The following is a 25,661-nucleotide window of genomic DNA, read 5'->3' on the forward strand; positions in this document are numbered from 1 at the left end:
TATCCAGGTGGGCTCAGTGTAATCTCATAGCCCTTAAAGTAGAAACTTTCCAAGCAGAAGAGAAGGCATGAAAGATAAGGCATGAGAAGGACTTGAACTTCTGTTACTGGCTTTGAAAATGAAGGATGCCATGAGCCAAGGAATGTGATTGGTTTCTAAAAACTAAGAATGACCCCTGGCCAATGGCCATCATTCCTACAACCACTTGCAGCTGGATTCTGCCAGCGACCTGCACAGGCCAGAAAGGATCTTCCCCTAGAGCCTCTTAAGCCTCTTGTGGTAATTTGTCATGGCAGCAATAGAAAACCAATACAGAACTGGAAGGCTAAGAGGTATTATGGAGTCAGTCCATGACCTTGGTCTTGGAGTGCACTTGGTCATCTGCACTTCCTTCAAGAGCTGGTAGATAGAATTCCTAAAACACAGGCTGATTCTCATTGGGATGCCCTACCAGCCTCTGGGGGCTCTGGTTCTGAGCAGTGAACTCTGTGTCTTTCTCATACACTGTTGTCATGGATGTTATCTGGGCCCTCCTATGACAGTCCTGGTCCCATTTACCTGCTGATAGATGGCTTTCTGAGTGTGGAGACCCCACAGTTGCCCTGAGGCCTTCCAAGCAGAAAGAGTGGCAGGGAATAGGTATGTCTAGTGCAGCCAGGGACAGCATACTTCGTGACCCAAAAAGAGCGAGTTGTGGTGATCAAAGGTAGTATCTTGTCTTTAAGGGTATGGTTCTAGACCCTGAGGACAGACATATCAGCTGAGAAGTCTTTGAGTCCTCCTGGAGACCAGGTCAGAGGGAATTATGTCAGCTCTGAGCTGTGGGATCAGCCAAGGATAGGCCTAAACCTTCATGAGAGTCTCCCTGGCGACAGTGCCTGGATACAAATGATCTAGAAGGTAACCTTGCTCAGATTGGATCCAATTAGCCAGAGGATGTTAGTGAAGCTGGGTTTTTACTGTATTTGTCTCAATTGGCCTGCTCTCTTTATTAAAGAGGAGCAGATTCATCTGATGAACCACCAGGTATTACTCACCCAACTTCTCACCTAAGTGGACAGCATTTGCAGAAACACAAACAGCCCCAACTTGACCAAGTTGTCCAAGTGGCAGAGGTGGTAATAGTTTAGGAGGGAAACCAGGGTTCTATCCTTTCACCAAATCTTTCTGGCAAATTAATAAATTGGGAGAGGAAAATCCCAATTAGATTGTAGCCTTTCAACTCAAATCCTAAAAAGGAGATCCTAACAGTAACCAAACCAACAGGGAATGGAGTCAAGGAGATTTCACTCATACTATTTTTTAAGCAAATGGTAAATCCTAATAGAACTGCTGTCAAAGATAAGTAAGCAGCAAAAAACTCAGCATGGCACCTATGCAAAAAAGCACCTACAATAAAAGACTACAGTAGACAAAAGATGAATGAAGAGAATTCTTCTGAAATTTTACTCGAGGAAACAGAAGAATGACAAAACCTTGGACTGGTGAGAGGCAGGAGCCCAGTTCTTTCATGCTCTGCTGGTGGTGACATAAATTGGCCCAGCCTTTCCGGAATGCATGAGGATGGGAGGAAGGAACATTTTAAATGAGTGTACCTTTGACCCAGCAATCCCACTTCCTGTAATTTTCCCCAAGACAATAATTACCAAAGCCTACAATGAGCTACAGACAAGGGTTTCCATCTCGGCTTTGTTTATAATAGTAAAAAAAAAAAAAAATGGATGGGTTAAATCACTGGTTAAAGAAGCTATTAGCACTTCCATATAGGTAATGTGTAAAGGATGATGTAGCTCTTTATTTGATGACATGGAAATTTGCCTATGACACATGTAATTGAATGCAAAAAGGGGGATAACAGAACAGCATGGTCCCACTTGTAAAATATTTTACTCTTTTTTTTTTTTTCTCTTTCCTGTGGTACACAGGCCTCCCACTGCTGTGGCCTCTCCCGCCGTGGAGCACAGGCTCCGGAGGCGCAGGCTCAGCGGCCATGGCTCACGGGCCAGCCGCTCCGCGGCATGTGGGATCCTCCCGGACCGGGGCACGAACCCGCGTCCCCCGCATCGGCAGGCGGACTCTCAACCACCGCGCCACCAGGGAAGCCCTCACTTGTAAAATATTTTAATAAGTGCACATAGTGGTCTGGAAGGATGTTTACCTTAACAGCTGAATTTTACTTTATTCTTTGTGTATTTCTTATTACTTCAACATTTATAACGAGCATGAATCTTTAACAGAATAAAGCTATTTTCAAAATAAAAGAAGAAACAATGTGGTGGACGTCGACTCGATCTACTGGAAGTGATGAAACCCATGGTTGACAAGCTGGAAAATGTCAGTTACTGTGGGGAATCATAAAGAACGACATAGGCATGTGTTAAACATTTTATTTCCATTTAACACACACAAATGAACACCCATTCACTGTTTTTGATACAAGGCTGTGTGTCATCAAACTGCTGTCACAATGCAGAGCTCTTATAGATTGTTTCCCCATAATATCTGCCTATATTTAATTTGATTCTGCTTTTAACTCCCCTTTATCAAGGCAGTACTCATTCCTATTTCTCCTCTTCCTTGCTTGCTTCTAGATTAAGAACAAAAAAGAGTTGAAAACTTGTTTTTTTAACCTGCTGTTTCGCAGGGGTGACCATGTGGCAAAATTCTGGTCAATAAGGCATTAGCAGTCTACTGAGGTTTTCTGGGACCGCTTTATTTATTTTTTTTAATTGAAGTAGAGTTGATTTACAGTGTTGTGTTAATTTCTGCTGTACAGCAAAGTGATTCAGTTATACATAGATATACATTATTTTTTTAATATTCTTTTCCATTATGGTTTATCATAGTATGTTGAACAGAGTTCGCTGTGTCATACAGTAGGACCTTGCTGCTTATTCATTCCATATAAAAAAGCCTACATCTTCTAACCCCAACCTCCCACTACATCCCTCCCCCAATCCCCTACCACTTGGCAACCACCCGTCTGTTCTCTATGTCCATGAGTCTGTTTCTGTTTCATAGATAGGTTCATTTGTGTCATATTTTAGATTCCACGTATAAGTGATATCTTATGGTATTTGTCTTTCTCTTTCTGACTTACTTCACTTAGTATGACCATCTCTAGTTGCATCCATGTTGTTGCAAATGGCATTATTTCATTCTTTTTTATGGCTGAGTAACATTCCATTGTATATGTGTACCACATCTTCTTTATCCAGTCCTCTGTCAATGAGCATTTAGGTTGTTTCCATGGCTGGGCTATTTTGAATAGTGCTGCCATGAACATAGGTGTACATGCATCTTTTTGAATTATAGTTTTCTCTGGATATATGCCCAGGAGTGTGATTGCTGAATCATATGGTAATTCAATTATTAGTTTTCTGAGGAACCTCCAGACTGTTTTCCACAGTGGCTGCACCAACTTACATCTGGGACTGCTTTAGCTTTCAGCCTTCCATTTAGCTGTCCAGGCAGCTACTAACATTTTGATCCTTTACTCCTATTCTGAGTTCTTTACTCCCATCCTTACATCACTGGACCCACCACACCCGCTGGGCATTGCTGGCTTTGCCAGACATCACTGTGGATACAGTAGGACTCCTTGACCCCATCGCGTTAATTGGAAACTGACACTGCATCTGCTGGGCACTGCTGTAGCTTGCGTGCATGACTGCTGCTGCTCCTGTCATCTCTGCCGTGTGTTGCTGCCATCATCATAAGCACCACTGCCAATACCCCAGGCCCCAAGGTGTCAAAGCTGTACAGTGGTCTATAGCAAAATGGGGGGAGAGTGCTTCTATCCCTTGATATGTCACACTCAGAGGATCCCCAAGGGAGGACGGCTTATACCCCTCTGTCTCTCTGAGTATTTGGCAAAAACTCCCTTTCCATTTTATTCACGCTCTCTTGCTGTGACCTGAGCCACAAGAGACTGGCTGGGGCAGGTCTGAGTGAGGGGCACCCAGCTGTATTTGGAGTTTTCTCTCCTCCCTGAAAACCAAGGTTCCGTTAATGGGTCAGCTTGGTATATTTGACTTCTGTGCTGAGTGAGTTCTGTCCTAGTAGACTCTTCGACTCCACATGCCAAGAGACCCCTCACAAATTCTCTAGACATTTTTATATTTTATGGGTAAGTACATTTGGATTCAAGCTGGGTTTCCCATTGCAGATTTTGGCAGCAGGGGAGGGGGAAGCAGGTAAATGTTCTTAAGTCTTTTTATTTTTAAACAAATAAATCTTCTTTTATGATAAAATTAATAATACTCTTTATGAGAAGTAAAATACATAGAGAAAAAAGACACAGTGAAGAAAATAAAACTCACCTGTAATCCCACTACTTAGAAATAATCACAAATAATGCTTTGAAGGTCTTTATTCCCCCATTGTTTTTCATTACTAAGATCACACCGTATATGTAATTTTTCAGGCTGCTTTTTCAATGACTCACCATTATATCATAAGCATTCTCCCTTGACACTGAAAATTATTTATAAGCAAACTTTTAATGGTTATATAATATCCAATGTTACGTGCATTAGTCTTTTGACTGAACGTCTCAGAAATCTGTTCAAGCCAGTATAATTTTTTTTTGAATGAGAGACATTTATTATGAGGATCAGGGATGTTTCCTGGAAACTAAAGGCAGAGATGTGGCCAGACCTCAGGACTAGATTACACACCGAGGCTGGACTAGAGTGTAGGAAAGCCAGAAAGCCCCTTACCTCCAACAGGCCTCTGTTTTCCCCCCTGCTTCTTCAGTTTCCTTGGCTTTCATACATCAGCTTTTACAGGAAACATGGCCATTGACTCCTGAGTTTACATGTCCAGGAAGTCCAGTGAGAAATTAATCTCTCTCAGCTCTAGTGGCAAATATTTGGGGAGAAGCCTTGGTTGGCCCAGTTCTGATCAGGTGCTGACCCTGGTTCAGTCAACAGCAGGGAGGGGACCAGGGTCATCTGGTGGGAACCTGGCTGTTCCAACTGAAATATGAACATGAAGGGTAAAGAAGAGGGAGTTTCTCCAATGCTGGGACAGGCAGTCTGTCAGACAACCAATGCTGATATTCCATAGTTTACCAAAGCATTGTCCTGTCATGTTAATCAATACACTCAAGCTGATACTGAGCTGGGGGTGAGGGTTGATGTGTTACCTCACTCCTCTCCCCAAGAGCAAACAGCTCCCAGACCCTGCTCGGCAGAGATACCAACTTACACTCATACATGGGTATTAATGGAACGAACAGAGAGAACTCTTCTAGGTTAGCAAAGGCCGTCTCTGGATATCTCCAGACCCAGGCTGGGAGCGTTTGGTATGCAGTTCTCCCTTCCTGGGAAAGCTTCAATTTGTCCATAATATGAGAAGTCTCTCATTTAGTAGGGTTAATGACTGGTATATTTTAACAAAGGAAAGGAAATGTATCTTTTCATCATGAATAACCAGCCTGCAGCAGGGGGTAATTGTGTCGGAAATAAGGCTGAGATTTTCGAAGGAGTTGGATGGTTTTATGATCGTTAATAACATTCACAGTTATGCATGCATAGATTTCATATTTCATGGTATGAGCTGATTGCCTGGAGGGGTCAGGAAGGCATATTTTCTAGGATTACATGAGTGGGTAGGCCCGTTATCAAAGACTTCTACCTTCTTCTGAAGCATTAATTGCTGGTCAGTGACTTGATGAAATGATCAGAAATGAAACAAAGTCCTATGGATTTATGTGCTTCTCTCTGGGCTTGTTCCCGAGGTCTCACTGACTTGCCAAGAGCCTTGGGGGACGCTCCGGTTCACTGGTACTGGCTCAAGTCTCGGAGGGGCTGGTATTGAGACCTGTATCTCTCTTTTTTTTTTTTTTTTTTTTTGGGGTGGAGGAGTGGTCACAGATTCAGTGCACTTATTGGAGGAGACAGAGTCTTATACTAGATGTTTGGACTTTGCATTGGTATCTGTTAATGGAATGCTATATACTGAATGTTTGTGTCCATCCAATATTTGTATTTTGTTTTTGTTTTTGTTTTTTTTTCATTTATTTATTTATTTTTTTTTATTTTACAAATTTAATCAGTTATACATATACATATGTTCCCATATCCCCTCCCTTTTGCGTCTCCCTCCCACCCTCCCTATCCCACCCCTCCAGGCGGTCACAAAGAACCGAGCTGATCTCCCTGTGCTATGCGGCTGCTTCCCACTAGCTATCTACCTTACGTTTGGTAGTGTATATATGTCCATGTCGCTCTTTCACTTTGTCACAGCTTACCCTTCCCCCTCCCCATATCCTCAAGTCCATGCTCTAGTAGGTCTGTGTCTTTATTCCTGTTTTACCCCTAGGTTCTTCATGACATTTTTTTTTCTTAAATTCCATATATATGTGTCAGCATACAGTATTTGTCTTTCTCTTTCTGACTTACTTCACTCTGTATGACAGACTCTAGGTCCATCCACCTCATTACAAATAGCTCAATTTCATTTCTTTTTATGGCTGAGTAATATTCCATTGTATATATGTGCCACATCTTCTTTATCCATTCATCCGATGATGGACACTTAGGTTGTTTCCATCTCCGGGCTATTGTAAATAGGGCTGCTATGAACATTTTGGTACATGTCTCTTTTTGAATTATGGTTTTCTCAGGGTATATGCCCAGTAGTGGGATTGCTGGGTCATATGGTAGTTCTATTTGTAGTTTTTTAAGGAACCTCCATACCGTTCTCCATAGTGGCTGTACCAATTCACATTCCCACCAGCAGTGCAAGAGTGTTCCCTTTTTTCCACACCCTCTCCAGCATTTATTGTTTCTAGATTTTTTGATGATGGCCATTCTGACTGGTGTGAGATGATATCTCATTGTAGTTTTGATTTGCATTTCTCTAATGAGTAAAGATGTTGAGCATCCTTTCATGTGTTTGTTGGCAGTCTGTATATCTTCTGTGGAGAAATGTCTATTTAGAGACCTGTATCTCTTGGTTCCATTCTGATTTCCACAGATTGAGAAGTAAAAGAATTTCCTGCCTCTCACAGGAAGGAATCTCCCCCAGACACCCCCCAACCACCCTGCCCCCAGCCATGGGAATTCCCTTCAGGCTCCAGTGGTGAGGACTGACTCTTGCATCAGTTCCCTTGCTGTACAGGAGGCTGGCAAACACAGCCCTAGGGTTCCCTTCTTGACACCGTCCTGCAGGGAGGCTGGCTGGGCCAGCAAGAAGGGGTCACTGTTGGGTTGGCTACTGGGCAGCTGTGTGTCCCACCCTGCGATGCACAAAGCCTGGTGCCAGGTGTCACGGTGAGACACAGAACAAGTACAAGCCGTGGCTTCCACCCTCAGGGAGCTCAGTATCAGTCAAGTGCAACCAAAACGATGATACTGACTCTGAGTAAGAAAAGAAATAAAAGGCTGAAGAGACCAGTATGTGCTGGAATAGTTGGAACAGACTTTTGGAGGTAGTGAGACCAGAGCAGGAGCCTTAAATGGATGGTGGGATTTTTTAAATGGAGAACGTTCCAAGCTGGGGGAGGGCACACAGGCTAATAGATGAAGCACAGGGCACCACGGGGTGGAGGCATCCGGGCTGAGTGGAAGGGGCTCCCCAGGACCAGCCCAGAAAGAGGCTGTCTCCACAGACCGGCTCGAGGCCTCAAGGCCCTGAAAGGTTGGCGGAGAATATGTACTGAGTGCGGAAGTATTCGTGACCCATTGGAGGTTCTTGAGCCAAAGGAAGGGCCCTTTCAGGAAGAGGACCCTGCTACTAGTATGGTGCCGGGTGAGAGGGGAGAGAGCCTCAGAGAAATAGGTTAAGAGATGGTTGCAGTGATCTGGGTACTAGGGGGGACAAGAAAGGTGCCTATGTCATGTCCTGAAACTGCAAGACCGGGTTCCAGATAAGAAAACAAGGTTACCGATTAGGGTGAAGAATAGGAAACTCGGGGAGGGACTGGTAGGGCTGGTTGGTTATTCAGGAGGCCTGAGCCTGGGAGGATCAGCCTTTGAGGGAAGCCAAAGGAAACTCCAAATGCATCCTCAACATAGGACAGTCCTATAGAGCCAGAGAAATCTGTAGCTCAGGAGAGCTGCCATGAGGGCCTGGCTGTTGGGGACAGCCTCCGGCTGGCAGCAGAGGAGAGTCTTGCACTGCTCAGAACCTGGGGTCCTTGAGGTAGACCTGATCTGACATCTCCCTAGAGCATCCGGGAGGCTCAGCTGAGGCAGTGAACTGGGACTGGCTGACTGTCAGACCAGGGCAATGGCCTTGGAATCTGAGTGGAAAGGGCAGGTCCAGGGGGCCCCTTGAGACTCTCACCTTCTGGACAAATGTCAGGGCAGAGCACAGACATGCAGCCTCTCGAAAGGAAACCATTCATCAAGCATTGAAGTAAACCCTGCAACAACCTCCGGGAAAGGACCTCAGGGATGTCCTTTTGTCACATAACCCCTTTGTCATAGAGCAGGGGAGACAGGCCCAGAGAGCAGGGGCACTTGCCAAAGATCACAGATGAGTCCTACCACCCATCCTAGTGCATGGGGCCTCTGACGGGCAACACCCAGAACACAGTGAGTCTCCCTGCTGTCTTTCCAGCCCTTGTCTACCAGCATGGATGCTGGAAGGCTGAGCCTGTGTTTGCCACTTCAGCCCCCTCTCTGCCAAGAGACTCATTTGTCCCAGTGGTGTAAGCAGCTGGCTTCTCTTCCTCAGATAAATCCCACATTGCTCTGAGCGAGGTACTTCCCTCGCCCTCAGGGGACACCATCTCTTCCTCCCACTTGGCATCCTGCCAGGTCTTTACCCTGGGGGGCAGCCAGCATCAGGCCTCCCAGGGCCCTCAGAGGGCAGGGGTTGCACTAACAGGGCTACAGCTGTGCTGAGAGAGTGACGGCCAGGTCCCTGGTCCTTTGGGCTGTTGGCCTCTTCCCTTGAGCCAAGCCTGGTTCTTGGCACTGAGTTGAATTGTGAATGTCCAGAGACTTCTCTGGGGGCCCAGGTAACCTGCCCTTGGGTCAGCATTTGGGAGGGAAGAGGCTCAGATACACACACACACACACACACACACACACACACACACACACACACACACACACACACACACACACACACACACACACACACACACACACACACACACACACACACACACACACACACACACACCCCTCATAACAGCTCTCGGAACTGCTGGGCTGGAAGTTGGCATAATCAATGTATTCACAAAGCACAGGTTTTAATAATGAGACCAGGAAATTGGAGCACTGGCTTTCAATCCTGGTTGCACACTGTAATCACCTGGTAAGTTTTTAAAATTCTGATGCCTAGACCCCACCCCAAAAGAGTCTGATTTCTCTGGTCTAGGATGTGGCCCAAACATCAGGATATTTAATACCAATGTTCAGCCAGTGAGAACCCTTGAATCAGAGAGATTGAGAGAAGTTCATTTTACATTGCAGAGAGTCAAAAATATGGCCTCTCATCATCCCAATTTTTATAGGCGCTACAGGTTCATCTGTGGGTTTTGCTTTACCTTCCAGTAATTGCATAGCAACTTTCCTTTGGGGAACAATTCTTCTCATTTCTGCCCACTCTCTCCCAATCCTCCCCAGCTTCTGGAGTGGGTACAGGGCCCAGATGGACTCAGCTAGGCTCAGTGAACCAATAGGCTGCTGACCTTGGACTTTCCCTGAAGCTATCAAAAAAGATAAACTCTCTCTCCTGGGCTTGAAGCTCCTAGCCTGTGAGCCTCAGGTTTCTGGGGTCACCATGAAGAGAGGGTGGGCCTGGAAATGAGACCAACACAGGAAGAGCAGAGATTAAAAAAAGAAAAGGCACAGCACTAGTGACAACATCTAAGCACCTGGATCCAGCTCTGTTTGAAGATTCCACTGGGTTTCACCTTTATTGAGTCAATGGAGTACAGATTTTGTTTAACCCAATTGTATTTGAGTTTGTCAGTTGTATCTATAAGAATCCTACCTAAGAATATTTCTCAAAATCTTAAAAATAAGCTCTGATGGACATAAAGTTGTCTTTTTCCCCTTGTATTAGTTCTGCCTAAATAGGTTAATGACCAGAGCAAGACAATATTTTGGACTTAAATAGGTCTGGCTCTAGGATGCCTACCTCACAGGTCTGTTGTGGGGAATCACATGAGATAAAACTTATGTAATGAGAGGTCCAGCCGGGTGTCTTACCAAAATGTTATGGTTTGTTGTTACGTTTTGGTTTTTTTTTTTTAGATAAGCTGCCAGCCACAGCTCAGTCTGGTTGGGGGCAGGGATCACCTCACCTACCCCTCTCAGTTATACAAACTGTCAGTCCAGCCCTGGAGAAAAGATGTAACAGGACTTTTATTTGATGTGGCAAAGCCAGACAGTGCCCTGAGTAGCAGAACTTTGGGAAACAGGAGAATCAATTTGCAAAAAGCACCCAGAAACCCTTCTGGGAGGATTGAACTGATAGCTCAACTCCTCTCTGAGACCCGGGCTGGTCCCCTGACCAAGGCCCAGTGCCAGAGAAGAGCAAGAAGAACACTGAAACAAAGCTGCCATGAGAGCAGAAATGGACCAGCAGATGTTCTGTATGAGTCATAAATGAGAAATGGGAGAGAATGGTTCTAGGTTTAGGATATCAGGCATGCTGGAGCCTGCTGTGTTTCCCCCTTCTAATGGAGACCTCCACCTTGCAGAAGCAGCAAGAAGCAGTCACTCCCTACCATGGTAGCAGCAGTCATAGCTAATGGGTGTTAAAGCACTATGCTAAGCTCGTTTACATCATTACCTCCTTTAATAATCCCAAGAATGCTATGAACTTGGTACCATTATAGTCTCAGTTTACAGATGACAAAGCTAGAAGAGTAAAGATGAAGCACTTTCCCCCAGGGAGTCTGACTCCAGAGCCCACATATCCCACCATTCCTTGGCCGTCTCCCTATGGACAGTCTGACAAGTGCTTCTTGCCCTCTATCTCTGACCTCCATGATAGGCAACCTCACTGGAGTGGACTTTCACCCTGGCCAAGGCTTGGGGAAGAAATGTAGCACTATGTAGCACTATGACTGGAGGGCCTTGGCCATTTTGGGGTGGAGCCATGATGATACTGGAGAAGTGGAATCACCTCTACCCCAAAGGGCCTATTCCATGGTAGAAGCCAGAGAGGACCAGTTACTCTACTTGGGAACAGCCCTTCTGCCCCAGGCAGCTTCTCCACAGTAGCTAGAGATCCTTCCCTGCCTGGACAACACAATAGATCATGGCAGAGAATGTGTTCTTCCTCCCTGTATCCCTTCTTACTTTTAGTAACAGAAATGCCCCAGCAAATCTTAGCCAGCCATGTGGCTGCCCAGCTAGAGACTATATAACCCAGCCTCTGTTGCAGCTAGGTATATCCATGTGACGAGGTGTTTGGCCAATGAGATGTGAGTAGAAGTGGTGTGTGCCACTTTGCGGTCTTAGCTTAAAAGGATTGGGTTTCCCTTTTCTCTTCTGTTTTGGGTGGGAAAGAGTAACAAATGGGTCAAAGGCCTTGGACCCAGAGCGGAAGCCACATATTCAGAACGTACCTCAACAACTGTATGGACTTTTATGTGTAAGAGAAATAGGCATCTGAAACTTCTACCTTAGATAAGTCACCATAGTTTTTGGTTTGTCTACGTCCTCAGTAAATAAAACTCAAACCGACTGAACTATCCAACCCCCTAAGAAAAACAAACCCCCAACACTTATAGCACATGGAAATTCCTAGACAAAGATTTTGCTAGGGGAGAGGAGTCTTGAAGGAGGTACACTGGATTTCCTGAGAATACAAGCATGGCTGGCCATTAACTATAAGGAGGGTTATTAGTTAGGATAGACTAGGTTATGCTTGATTAATGAGCAACACCAAAATCTCTGTAACCTAATGGACAAATGTTTATTTCTTACTCATGTAAGTCCACTCCAGGTCCAGATGATTCTTTAGGGCAAACATACTCCATGTGGTGACCCAGTGACCTGAGCCCCTTCCATGTTTTGGCCCTGCCGTCTTTACACAAGTCCTTCTCCAATACCGCTGCAGCAGGAACAGAGAGCCTTGCAAGTCTCCCATCATCAATTACATGCTTTGGTCTAGAAGTGACACATGTCACTTCCATTTACAACCAATGAGTGACCAGAGCTGGCCATACAGCTCTAACTGCTGGGAGGCCGAGCAGTATCATCCTCCTGCTGCCAAAAGAAGAGCACAAACGGAAGTCTGCCCCAGAGAGGGCCTCTCTGATCATACACGTAACATGCCCAGCACAGGGGCTACATGCTCGATAAATAGGGCAAAGTGGGGAGAAAAGGCCCAGAGCAAGGGAGGAGGAGAAAAGAGAAGAAGAACAAAGAGAGAAGCATGGAGGAAATTTATAGAAGGAAATTAGCTCCAGAGCCCAAAGCAAGGAGGCCCCAGGGCCCAGCCAGTGGTGTGCTAAGATCCAGTTCACACACCAGCTCATGAGAGTCGTTTGCTAAATTTTCAGGAATTTGGCAAACCAGTTGTTTAAACACAGTGATTATTAAAAATTAAATTATATCCGGTTACAGTTAAATACATTATATCAAAGACGAAGGTAATAAATACTCAGAATACATCACTTCCTCCTTCTCTTACTGCATTTTATGACTCTCTCTGTTCCGGGGGTTATTCCCATCCATTACAGCATGGTGTGCTACTGAACTCCTCTTCCCGACTCTGTCCAGAGAAATGATTTGGTAGCTGGTGGGAGTATTTACCGCATGGAAATCAGCAAATGCTACAAATCAGGGCTTCTGTCCCCTAGAGGGCTGGTGGTTGAACATTTATCAGCCCGGGTCTGGCCTTCCTCTCCCAGCACATCTAAATTGGGAGTTTCAGTGAAGCCAGCAGTTGTGCTCTGACCTCTCCAGAGCAGGGCGGAGGCAAGAAATTTCCATTTGTCACCCGGGATGGGTTGAGAGCAGGGAGTTTCGGGAGTACTGATGGGTGAGCATTTGCACTTGGAGTTCCTATGGGAATGGGCTGTTGGGTCAGCGACCCTATATCATAGCATTTTGCAAATACCGACATTCCCTTCCATGTCTGCAAAGCGTGGCCCTTGCTCAGAAGCCTAAAGAATTGTTTGGTTCCCAGGAACCAAAAGCTGGTTCTGAATAGTAATAATCACCTGCCAGGAGCCTATTGACCAGGAGGACTGCCTGCTGCCTGTAACTCCTGGTAACAGGGAGCCCTTCTGAGAGCCATCCTTGCACTGGCCCCACAATGAGATGGTGGTGCCTCTTTCTCCCTTGAAGCGTTTTGTACTGGGTCTCTAAAACAGTAGCTGCCAGAACTGAAGCCAAGCCTGGCAATTCAAACAGCAAGAGGCCTGAGTTTACTTGGCCAACTCAGAATCTAGCTGTGCGTGCATGGGTATTGTTTCTATAGCCACTGTAAAATTCTCCTTTCACTGGCTACTTCACTTTCCCCTGAAGCCCTGAGCCCTCTCTCCTCCCCTTCGCCACCCAACTCAGCCATTACTGGCCCCTTGCCCTCCTGTGTTCAGGGTCCCTTTTAAAGCACTATTAGGTGTCTGGATGGTTTATGGATCTCTGGGCTTCTGACTCCATGTACTGCATTACTGTAAAAGCTGGACCATCAGACACAATTGCAGAGGGGAAAGTCGGAGGGCGTAGTGCGTGAGTTTAGTTTTTAATGCGAGAATGTATTACACCAAATGGACGGAAATGCTACACTGGCAATTTTTACTTCTTTATAGGCTTCTGATTTTTAAAAATCAATTAGCATGTTTTTAACTTATATTAACTCACATAGCCTCAACATCTTCAGTCTTTTGGAATCACCACTACTCTAGTAGCCAGCTAAACTTGCTCAAGCCTCCATCCCATGTGCCATGGCCATTTACTGCCCTTCCCACGATTTCTGAGGGATCCCAAAAGGTTTCACATTCTCCTGGTCTACAAACTCAAATTCAAATTCCTAATCCTTCTGAATTCCGGATCTTTTCTTGTTGCCTGCTTTTGAGTAACAATTTTGTGTTCTCTTTGATTTTCTAAAGCTCCACTCACATAAGGTTTTACATGTGACAGACTCTTTTTTCTAAAGGTTTGAGGATAACTAAGGGGTCTATAGGATAGTACAGAGCAGGGAACAACCTACAGTGGAATTTTAGACCAATGGGATCTTACAGGCCTGGACCATCCCCACCACAAGGATGTCAGTGGCCAGCCTTTCCTTGAGCCCCAGCATCTGCCATTCCTTGGACCTGCTCTCTTTCTTACTATCTCCTTTCTAGATCTTTCTCCCATTCCCAGGGCCTTGGAGACTCTCTCTACCTGATTGCCAGGACAAAAGTGGTGACCTTTTCAGAGTAATCTAGCCCCGTTTGGTTTCCATTTTCATCCATTTAGACTATCCCATTCATAACCAATGAGCCCATGATGGACTATTTTAATCAATAACACTGTCCACCCCAGCCAGTCATCCTGGGCTGACACCCCCAGCAACACAGAGAACAGGGGAGAGGTTTTGAAATTTTCATTTTTCGAAAACTTACCTAAGAACACCTCCTCGGTGTAAAAAAAAAAAAAAGAAAAATCAACCACACTTTCCCTTAACACTTCCCACTCTCTCCTATGATCCTACTCACCCCCCACCCCCAGATGACCACTGCCAGGGGGTGCCTGCCAGACTCCTTTCTATGCATTTCCACACATTTGGAAATATATGTAACTTTTATTTGTGTGAGAAATTTATTTGTAAATTCATGCATGTTATTTTGCAAGTTGCTTTTCCATTGATAACAACGCGTGTTTTAGATGTTTTCATGCCAGCATCTTTCAGAAACAGCAACGTTCAGTTAGGAAACCACCCACGTGCCCATCGATAGGAAGAGAGTAAATTGTGCTCCGTGAGCACCTTGAACCTCCGTGCAGAAGCAGACACCCCACACCAGCAGCCAGGACTGAAGGGAAGCAGAGAAGAGCGGTGTCAGAACCCGCTGCCTCCACGTGGGATTTCTATGCCAGGCCCAGTGTCCTTCCTCAGACTCAGACCTGGCCCCTCCAGCTTGATTCTGGACTGAAGGACAGACCCCTCCATCCCTCTCTTCTTTACTGACCCGGAAAAGAAGCCCAGGAGCCCTTTGGATTGAAGAGTGTTACTGCTATTTGCCTTGGAGACCCAGACCCCGACCAAAACTCCCAGCATGGACAAATGCTTGGGTCCCTGGTCAGTGGTTCCTAACTTCCTCTGGGATGACGATTCCCGGGGAGGGGTCGTCCCAACCCTGACCGCAGAGTTTCTTTTCATGTTCAGGCCCCTTGGTCAGCACAGTGGTTCAAGTGGGCAGATTGTGTTCCTGAGGCCCGCAGGACTGAGCCATCCTGGGTCCCTCCACCCAGCCCCGCCCAGCCTGAAATGATTACTTGGGGACATTTTTCCATGGCCCATTGAGATCCAACCTGGGGGCTGAGCTTAGTGCTGGGTGTAAATCCCAGCAGGACACTGGGGAGGAAACAGGAGCAGAAGCCCAGTGTGTGACCAGGCCAGGCTGGGAGGCCTGGATTTGTCGGGTGTGGAGGATCCAGGACGTGCTCCTGACACAGGGAGGACTCTCCAGCGTTCTCCCTTGGGCTTGGGAAACACAGGGTGAGAGGGTGGTGGGCAGGGGACAGGCTTCTAGAGCAAGTCAAATTTGGTGGTTTCCTTACCAGGGCAAGTTAACCTGGTGCTGACCCAGAGTCATGGTCAAGTGGAGCCAAGATGATTGCTGGTACAGAGAGTCAAGTCTGAAGATGGGCTGAAGATGAACAGGAGTGATCCAGCTTCCCTGGAGGCCTCCTTCACACCCTTCCCCCAGCTGTCCCTGCCCTCCTGGGCCCTCACTTCATCTGCACTTAACACCTCTGGATTATGATTGTCTGTGTGTAAACAGTTTGCCAGGTTGTGACTTCCTCCCTCGCTGGACTCAGTGACAGGGGTGCAGAGAACATGGCTCGGTGCTGACGCTCTGTATGGTCAGCACAGCTGCTCTTCCTGCAACGACTGCATGTGATGGGGTCCAAAGGAGCGAGCATGGCCGATGGACCCACTGGCTGCCAGTGTTGGTGGTCTGAATGCCCAGGGCAGGCCAGGGTATCAGTGACATCGGTGTCTGTGGCTGAGAGACCTGGGGGTGGTGGGAATGTGGGTGAGAACATGCCTCTTTGCCTTCCTCTTCTACTTGGCTTCCTGGCAACAGACCCAGACATCTGACCATTCTCTTGCTTTATGCCTAACATATAACCTCCCGGACTGGCTCTGAGTTACATGGAGGTTATACACATGTCATCACAGGGGTCCCAAGCCCAAGTATCACTTGCTCAGGCCTCTCCTGATGAACCTAAAAAACACTTAGCTCACCTCCTAGTTACTCGATATTACATTAACCTGTTTTATTTTTTCATGTTACTTAGAACCACCTGAAATGATTGGTGGACATGTTCAGTGTGTGTCTCCCTAAGGAGAAGACAAACCCTATGGGAGCAGGAGGTTTGCCTGTCTTATTCCCTCTTGTAACCCCAGAGCCTGGCGCATGCTATGGGGGTGAGAAAGTGGGGGATGAATACGGAGGAGTTGGGGCAACCAGTTCATGTCCACCCGACACCCAGGTGCAGAAACCAACCCTCACCACTGAGTTCTGGTTGGAAACGGGCCAGGACTTCCCACCCAGGCCTACTTTAAGAGTAATATCAACTCATCTGCTGGAGCTACGCAAACACATATTAACTCCAAAGGGGAGGAAAAGCTGGGGAAACAAGGAACGGCTGTCATAATGATTCAGAACTTGTGCTATTTATCACACACCCACAACAAACACACAAAAATGTTGAAAACTGGTGTTTGCAATGGTCCTGTTCTCCCCTTAACTGGCGTTGGCACTGGTGATGTCAGCCCCAGCCCGACTGGAAACAGAAGAACCCCAAATGGGCCCAACTGGTGCATTCCTGAACTCAGTGAAGGGAGGAGACTGGGGTGGGAGACCTAGGAAATTTCCCACTGACTCCTGGGATTTTTTTTCCCCTTAATAAAAATAGTCACAAAAAAACTAAAGAAGAAATTCACTAAGTCTTTTTCCTTCCTAAAGTCATCACCTTCTTGAGCTCACTGGCATGTGGTAACGTGCCCAGCAGGGACGGCCTGGAAGACACGGGAAGGCAGTGCCCTCTGCTAATAGGCGGGAATGTCAGCGCTTCTTCTCCTCCCATTTTACCAGGCCTTCCTTTCCAGGGGCAGTCACCTCCAGGGCTCCTGGGGACTGCTCTGTAACAAGCACGGTTCTGTTTCTGTTTCTAATGGAAGACTGGCATTCAACCCACAGGAAGGAGATATTAATCACCACAAATGGATGCAGATTGCCCCTCTGAGCTTTGTAAATTCCACACCACCTCTTGTTTCACTGCTGTGGGCCTCGGTTTTCAGCGCGCCCTGCCAGAAATGAAAACCTTTCATCAGTGGAGAAGCGGGGCCCGGCTGCCTCTGTGTTTGGGCTACAGAACTGAGGTGGAAAGTGTTATTTTAGGGTGTTGCCAAGAGCGAGAGCTGTGATTCGAGCAGCAAACTCAATTACGCTCACCTTTTCACTTTTTGAAAATAAGAAATAATGTTTTAGGCCCAAATTTACCCTGTTGATATTTTATTTATTTATTTGGGTTAGGAGAGGTAATTTAAGTTAAATTCATTCAGTGGACTTTGAGTTATGGGAAGAGGAAAAATAAACTCTCTGTTATCCGTGGGATTTTGTGTATAAACACACACGCACGTATGCACCACAGATGCAACACACACACACAGCTACAACAAGTCAAACAGAGACACATAGCTAGTCACTTAGGATAAAAACTCACTCTGTAAGCTGCGAGAGAAGGTTATTTAAAATAATAGAAATAGAGGCAATTTCAATATAAATTTTCAAACATTTTCCCACAAGTTAAAAATCAAAGTATAACAAAGTGGTACTCTATATGGCTAGGATATCTGGAAACTTGGCCTTTTAGTCAACAGATCATTTGTAAGGACCTACTGTATGCCAGGTCCTATGTAGGCTTTGTTTCTACTGGGAGATGAAAAATACAGACCCCAACTAGCTTGCCTTCAGTCCTGGGGACAGGACGAGGGAATGCTTTGGATATTACATGAGAGGTTGGCAGTAGGAGGCAAGTGAGCCAAGGAGAAGCTTATAGGGAGAATGACCAGAAGTTGCCTGAATCAATAGAATAAGAAAGAAAAACAGATGCCTATAAGGTGTCATCAGTTGATGAGAAAATTTTAAATACTAAAAAGCAAGCATTTTTTTGAATGAATGAATAACAAAGAAGAGCCAGTTCTTAAGATGGGTAGAGTGGGGCACCCATCTGCTGGGACAGGCCCCTTTCTGAGACAAAGGCAGGGTATCCGCTCACAAACAATGTGACATCTTAGAAAGGTCCCATGCGACCCTGTGATTCCAGGACATTTCCCTAAGTACTCATAAATGTGTTCTTTCCAGCCATTAAAAGAAATGCAGAAGATTGGGGGCAGGGGGGATGAAATACAGAAATCTTGAGCTTTGAAACCTTTGGGGATGGAGGAATCTTATGTATAAACAAGAAGTCACAGCTGAGCAATGACATGCCGTGTCATACGTGCACAAGAGAAACAATATTCCTGAAAAGCAAAACTGTGGGCAGACACTTCCGGCAAGATCTGAGTTGAAGGAATTCATTTCTCGCATCCAATAAGTGCTTTAGGCTTGAGTTATGGGGACAGCCTCGTCTGATCTGACAACGTAGCCTGTCACCATCTGACGGAAGCAACCTGACATTTGAAGGTTTTGTGACTTGATATTATCCATCCCTTTCTCTTCTGTGTTTTCAGCTTGCTGTGAGTTGGCAAACTGTGAGTGTGACGTTAGTTTCCTAGGGCTGCTGTAACAAATGACCACAAACCTGGTGGCTTAAGACAGCGGAAATTTACTCTCTCACAGTTCTGGAGGCGAGAAGTCCAAAATCAAGGTGTCAGCAGGACCATACTCTGGAAGCTCTGGGACAGAGTCCATTCCTTGCCTCTTCTAGCTTCTGGTGGCTGCCCGGCCATCCTTGGCTTGTAGCTGAATCACTCTGGTCTGTGCCTCTGTCTTCCCATCGGAGCCTCTTCTGTCTGTCTCTCCCCTCTGGGTGTATGTTATAAGGACACTTGTCATTGGATTTATGGCCCAATGACAGATAATCCAGGGTGATCTCCCCCTCTCAAGATCCTTAATAACATATGCAAAGACCCTTTTTCCAAATAAGGTCACATCTTCAGGTTTTGGGGATCAGGATGTGGACTTATCTGGGGGTCACCTTTCAGGCCACTATGTACACCATCACATAATTGTCCACGGGTGCTGGTAAATCTTTCAAAGAGGCTGACTCCAAGGGGATTCTGCAAGAAACAGAGGGCGCACAATGCAGCAAAGTTCTTCTGGGGGTAGGATGACAGTGGTTCCAAATGTGAGCAGCAAGACAGGGGCCACACTGTAAAGAGCATCTTGGCTTTTCTCTCAGTCTTTGGCCATGACTCCTCACTCTTCAAGTGTCTGTCTGCTAAAAGTCAGAAGTATCTCCGCTAAATTGAAATCCACAGTCTCTCAACTATGAAACCATTTCAACTCTGCCTGCACAAACCTCCCTCCCTGACTTCCATCCCAGAGAGGAAAGGATTTAGCAGCTGGCGTGTATTTCAAATGTCAGAGGCTTCCTTTTTCTCAAGAATGGGTGTGTAGCTGGGGTGAGTGAAGACACTTCATGCTGCATTAGGCATTGTACACTAAAGAGAAGCTGATAGGAGAAGAATTAATTACAGTTTAACAATAATAATAAAAAGCAAAGCCAGAGATTGAAATGAAATAGCCAGGGGAACAAATGGGTTTCCGGGAAGAATGGTGTCTATTCACCATGGAGAATTTATATGTAGAATAAATGCTGGGAATTGGAACACAGAAGAGACAATCAAAGGCCTGAGGAGGCTCCAGCAAGCTGGGGCTGCTTTCTATTGAATTGTCTCATTAGCTGGCTGGAGGTATAAATAAATTCCTCCAGTGTCTTTGTTGTCTGACAAGATGGAAAGCAGAATGAGTCTTGACCGGGCAGGGGGTGGGAGATTTGGGGAGAGGGAGGGTGACCCTGACAGCCCTTGGAACCAAGGGAAGGGCTGGGAAGGAGTCTGCAGGGAGAAAAGACTAGCCAGCGGACTGACGGACGAAGGTGTCTGCTTCCTTTCATGGTAGAGGCAACCGGCAGTGGGCGGCACTGAGGGCCAGGGCGGGGCTAGCATTCACGGAGCCCAGAGGCTTTGTTCTCAGGCCAGACACAGGGCTTTATCATGGCAAACCCCACTTTACATCACCACAGCTTACACTGGGAGCAACACTCAGAGCCACAAAGCCTTCCTCTGGGTGCCCTCAGCCACCACCTTCAATCACAGAACCCTCCATCAACAGCCGTGTCGTGCTTGTTTGCAAGGAGTTTTATGCGAAACTTGTTGCAGTGACTAGAAGTACCAACATTTGTGAATAATTAATATTTTTAAAAAATAAGAGGATACTGGGAAGGTGGCAGAGGTGGCAACATAGTTGCTATTTTAGTAACAGCTTTATTGAGATATAATTCACATACCATACTACATGACTGTACTACATACCATACTGCATTCACAGAGTTGTACAACCGGCACCACCATCGATTTAGAACATTTTCATCACCCCAGAATGAAACCCGGTGCCCATTAGCAGTCACACTTCATTCCCCCCCGCCCCCGCTTTCCCTAGCCTTAGGCAACCACTAATCTACTCTTTGTCTCTATAGATTTGCCTATTCTGGACATTTCATATAAGTGGAATTATACAATATCTGTCCTTTTGTGTCTGGCTTATTTTACTTAGCATAATACCTTCAAAGTTCATCCACGTTGTGACATGGTTCAGAATTTCCTTCCTTTTTAAAGCTAAATAATATTCTATTGTATGTATATAGTACATTTTGTTTTTCCACTAATCTGTTGATGGGCATTTGTGTTGTTTCTACCTTTTGGATATTATGAATAATGCTGCTGTAAACGTTCGTGTACATGTTTTTGTGTGGACATATGTTTTCATTTCTCTTGGGTATATACCCAGGAGTAGAACTGCTGGGTTACATGGTACCTCTATGTTTAACAGTTTGAAGAACTGCCCAATTGTTTGCCAAAGTAGCAGCAGCATAATTTTTGAACTCCTCAGTTTCCTCCATAAGAAGAAACAGAACATGGGAATTCCCTGGCGGTCCAGTGGTTAGGACTCTGCGCTTTCACTGCCAAGGTCCCAGGTTCAATCCCTGGTTGGGGAGCTAAGATCCCACAAGCCGTGAGGCAAGGCCAAAAAGAAAAAAGGAGAAACAGAACAGAAAGGATAGCAAAACAAAAAGCCCACAAACAGCAACCAAAATGTTTCTGAAAGTGGGGTCTCCAAACCAGAAGTGTCTGTATCACCTGTGAATTTGTTGGAAATGCAGATCCCAGAGGCCACACTAGACCTCTGCATCTGTGTTTCAACAAGCCCTCCAGGCATGTGGTGATGCTGATTCTCAAGTTCGAGAACCACTGATCTACAACTGAACTGGGTGACAAGGTATCATAACAAACTCCAAAGTACAAGCAGGTGGGTACAAGCTACTTATAGCTGCAAGATCACGTGATTTTGGCAATTAGGTGGGAGGAAGGCGAGAAAAGGAAATGGTCCAGTAGCCCTGAGAACCAGGGAGTCACAGATTGCCTTTGGAATCTTGGTCGCCCAACCTGAGAACATCAGCCAAAAGCTGGAGGAAGTTCAAAGTCTCCAATTTGCATGTGAGTGCAAGAGGATCTCAGGAGGTGGAAGGTGCTGGAAGGGTCCTGGCTTTCTGAATGTTCTTAACTAACAAACCAAAGTTTTTTCTAGGGTACCTGCTGGGAGTAGAATTTAAATTGAGTATCACAGGGATGAAAAAAGAGAGAGGGGATTCAGGTAGATGTGAGAGAGAAGAGCAGTGGAGACACAGCTGAGAAAATACTTGGAGAGAGAGAGAGGTTGATTGATTGATTTTCACGAGATTTAATCATGTTGTGAAAACAGTGAAGGAGAACTTCCAAGGTAGTGAATCTAGGAAAGTTATCCTAGCCTACCTTTCCCTCCTAAAAGTACAAACATTTCTCTCATTAAAATGAGCAATAGAAAATGATCGTGAGCAAATCCCCCACCAAGTCACTCTAAGAGAAAAGAAAATAAGGGGCATAATACCGTCTCTGCAGATGACAAAGACATGCTAGAAAGACATGCCTGCAAAACAGATAAACCTTGTAACCTAATATATGAAATGAACTAAAATAAATTAAGAAAAATGATGTTATGAAAGAATAGTCCTAATACTATTAGATTCTAATAAGCTTGGAAACACTTAGAGATGAGGTAATTGAGAAAGGAAAGGTTTGAAAAGAGAAGTGACAGAACTCAGAAAAGAATAAGAAATAAAAAACAATTTTGTAAATGAAGATTAAAATGGAAGGACACGTTCCAGCTATCTACTGATGCATAATGAATTACCCCCAAATTTAGCGGAAGAAAACAATAATTGTATGGGGATCATGGATTCTAGCCTTAGCTGGGTTGACTTGAATGGCTGTAGGCTGAGACAGCTGGGAGTTGAAGGTCTACTTCCAAGACGGCTTCTTCAGTTTCATCTCTGGCACTTGGGCTTGGCTGGCTGGAGGGCGGGTTCAGCTAGGCCTGGCGGCTGGAGTGCTGACAGGTGGCCTGTCCTGCATAGCCTTCTCAGGGTAATCAGGTTTTATACATAACGGCTCAAGTTTCCAAGAGTGAATGTCCCAAAGACCAAGGCAGACTAGCTGGGACTTTTCTGACCTAGCCTCGGAAGTCACATAGCATCTCTTCCACTGTGCTCTATCACTCAGCACTGTCACAGACCCACCCAAATTGAAGGGAGGAGACATAGACTCTATCTCTTGTTGGGAAGAGTGTCAAAGAATTTTTGTCCATTTTGCTCAGCTTTATTAAAGTATAATCTGAATACAGTAAAATTCATCCATTATAATCATGTTGGATGACTTTGGATGATTAGATATAGTCTTGAAACCACCAGCACAGTAAAGATATAGAACAATTCCCTCACCTTAAAATGTTTTCTCACGCCTCTCTGTGGCCATGGTTTAAAGTCACTACAGAATCTAAATATGACTGAACACTAGTTGCAAAGGATCAAAGATTCTTAAATAAAAAAGAAATGAAGAAAGTGAAAAATGATTCAAGAGAAAATGGTGTGTGCACCTCATTAGGCAATGAAGACCTAATGCATGTGGAATAGAAATCCTGAAGATGAAAACTAAAGCAACAGAAGGAAACAAACACAAAGATATTTAAATTAAGAAAGTTTTTCTGAAATAAGACTTGAAAGTTCATAGTGAAAGGTCCATCTCCTATCTGGGAAAATCAGCCTACAACAGCCAATATTCTAGTAAAATTGCAGATAATGACAATCAGAAGAAGAAAATCCTGGTTAAAAAAAAAAGCATTTCATTTTGTTTGTGAGACCACTTGGGGGTCATCTGGGATAATAATTCCTTGCAAGGGGTGGGGAGATGGTATTTCTATGTAAAAAATGTAAAACCAAGTCCAAGTTTCTTATAGGTTCAGGAACACAGAGGCATCGTGTTATGTCCTCCAGGAAGCAGACATCAATAGAGATTTTTGGAGTGATACCTGTAAAGAGTAAAGAATAAAGGGGGAGAAAGAGGAGGCAGGGAAAGCTTCATGTTGCCATGCCAGTCTAACACCCGTGGAAGGAGAGGGGAAGAGGAATGGCTGGGTGGAAGAGTCTCAGACTTTGGGGCAGCTTTGAGAAAGCTGTCAGCCCAAAAGGGAGCTCTAGCACCAAGGGCACCCAACAGGACTTCAACGTGGGGCAGCAAGAGTGGGAATTAGTACACCCTCCATGCTAGGTCATTGCCAGGGGCTACCCAGGAAGTGCACCTAGAGCTTGGGGCAAAAGCTCCAGTGAATCCCCAAGGCACTATAGCCAGAGGCTGTCAGCTAACTGCACTCCTCATAATGATATCAAGTTCTTTCGTGAAGGGAGATCCAAGTGGCACACCTCCATGGCCGCCACAACAGGGTTTAGCAACATTTCCATCAACAAACTTATGATATCTTTAAATTAAAGCAAAGCACGTGTATCACGATCATTTTAAACATGTAGAAAAGTATAAAAAGAAAAGGAAATTATTGTTATCCCACTAGAGATTTTCTATCTATAACATAAACAAATAAGATCATGCTCTACATACTGTTTTAAACGTTTGACACTGAAAATACATTACAAACATATTCATGTTCCCTTTTAATTTACATAAATTTTCTAGTGATGACATAGTGCCCCTTTGTATGACTGTACCTTAATTGGTTTAAGTGGTTTCCTACGGATCAGCACTTCAGATGGTTCAAGTTCTTTGTAACTGTAGACCTCATTGCAATGATAATCCTGGCACATGTGCTCTCTTCTTGGAGATCTCCAGGGATTCCAGAGCCTGCCTCAGTGGTTCTCTCTGATACTGCATCGTCTTGACAGGATGTTGCCCTACCCAGGGCTCCCCTGAAACATTGCCAAGGGTGCAGGAGTGCAAAAATAAGGACCCCCAAGAGAAAGGCAACTGTGTCAGGTGGCTCTGAGAGCCCTTGTGGTACAAAGAGCCAGGTCCAGCATCATGGCTCAGGGAAACCAGATTCCTTTCCTCCTGATATGTTTCTGCCAAGGATCATGGCCCTATTGGGCTGTTTAGTTTATTTTGCTGTCTTGTTTTATATTTCAGAGATTTGGTTCCCCCAGTTCCAATGAGAATTAGGGGAAGAAAATCCTCAGAGGTAGAGGGCCATTGGCAGCCTTCGTAAGAGTGGCTTCCCCAGCCTTTACCTGGGAACAACCTCCATCTAAGCCCAGCATGAACAATCACAGTATCTTCAGTTTCCACGGCAATTTGCAGGGCTAGCTCCCATGCGGAGCCCAAAAGATTCTACTTCTGTCCCTCCAACCCTCTCAGGTATCAAGGCAGAACCCAGCCGAGGTACCAGCAGAGGCTGGTGGTTGGTGCACCTGAAGCTGGAGATCAAAAGCCACAGAGAGCTAGAAAGAGAATACAAATCAGACTCTGGTGCTCTTTGTTTTCTTACAAGTGAACTTAATTTCTGTATCAAACACCATTCTACTGCTCTTACGATTTTCTCCTGAATCATTTCAGGAGTTCCCCCTCCCCTTCTTCCTGGCGTTGGAAGTAAGTTCTTGGGCTTACAGAGCATCAAGTGGGAGAGTTCTTACCCGTTCTCAGTCTTTGTTGTATGTCCACCAACATCTGCTGAGCTGAACATCACCCCTGCTGACCCCACACAGATGTCTGCCAAGAACTGTACACACCCCATCTGCCGGGCAGGCCACAGTCCGTGCTGGTCACTCTGCATCCTTCTCTTCCTTCTTTTCTGGATTTCTAAGTTTTCTGCCTAAACATGTGCTGCTTTTGAAATTAGAGGGAAAAGTTATTAAAATACTGTTATTTAAATGTATCTTTAGTACTGCCGAATATTGCTTTTCTGTCTTAAAAGTGTG

The 25,661-nt window shown here is 45.4% G+C and overlaps 1 protein-coding gene across 1 annotated transcript in view; it reads left to right on the plus strand.

Moving 5' to 3' along the window:
- Nucleotides 1–1,497: 1,497 nt before the first annotated feature.
- ADPGK (ADP dependent glucokinase) overlaps nucleotides 1,498–25,661 on the plus strand; it is a 183,625-nt gene continuing 159,461 nt past the window's right edge. The window contains exon 1 of the mRNA XM_060097060.1: nucleotides 1,498–1,501. The gene's annotated coding sequence lies outside the window, so the exon portion shown is untranslated. The remainder of the gene's footprint in view (nucleotides 1,502–25,661) is intronic.

The sequence above is a fragment of the Mesoplodon densirostris genome, chromosome 4 (assembly GCF_025265405.1).
Source record: "Mesoplodon densirostris isolate mMesDen1 chromosome 4, mMesDen1 primary haplotype, whole genome shotgun sequence".
NCBI lineage: Eukaryota > Metazoa > Chordata > Mammalia > Artiodactyla > Ziphiidae > Mesoplodon > Mesoplodon densirostris.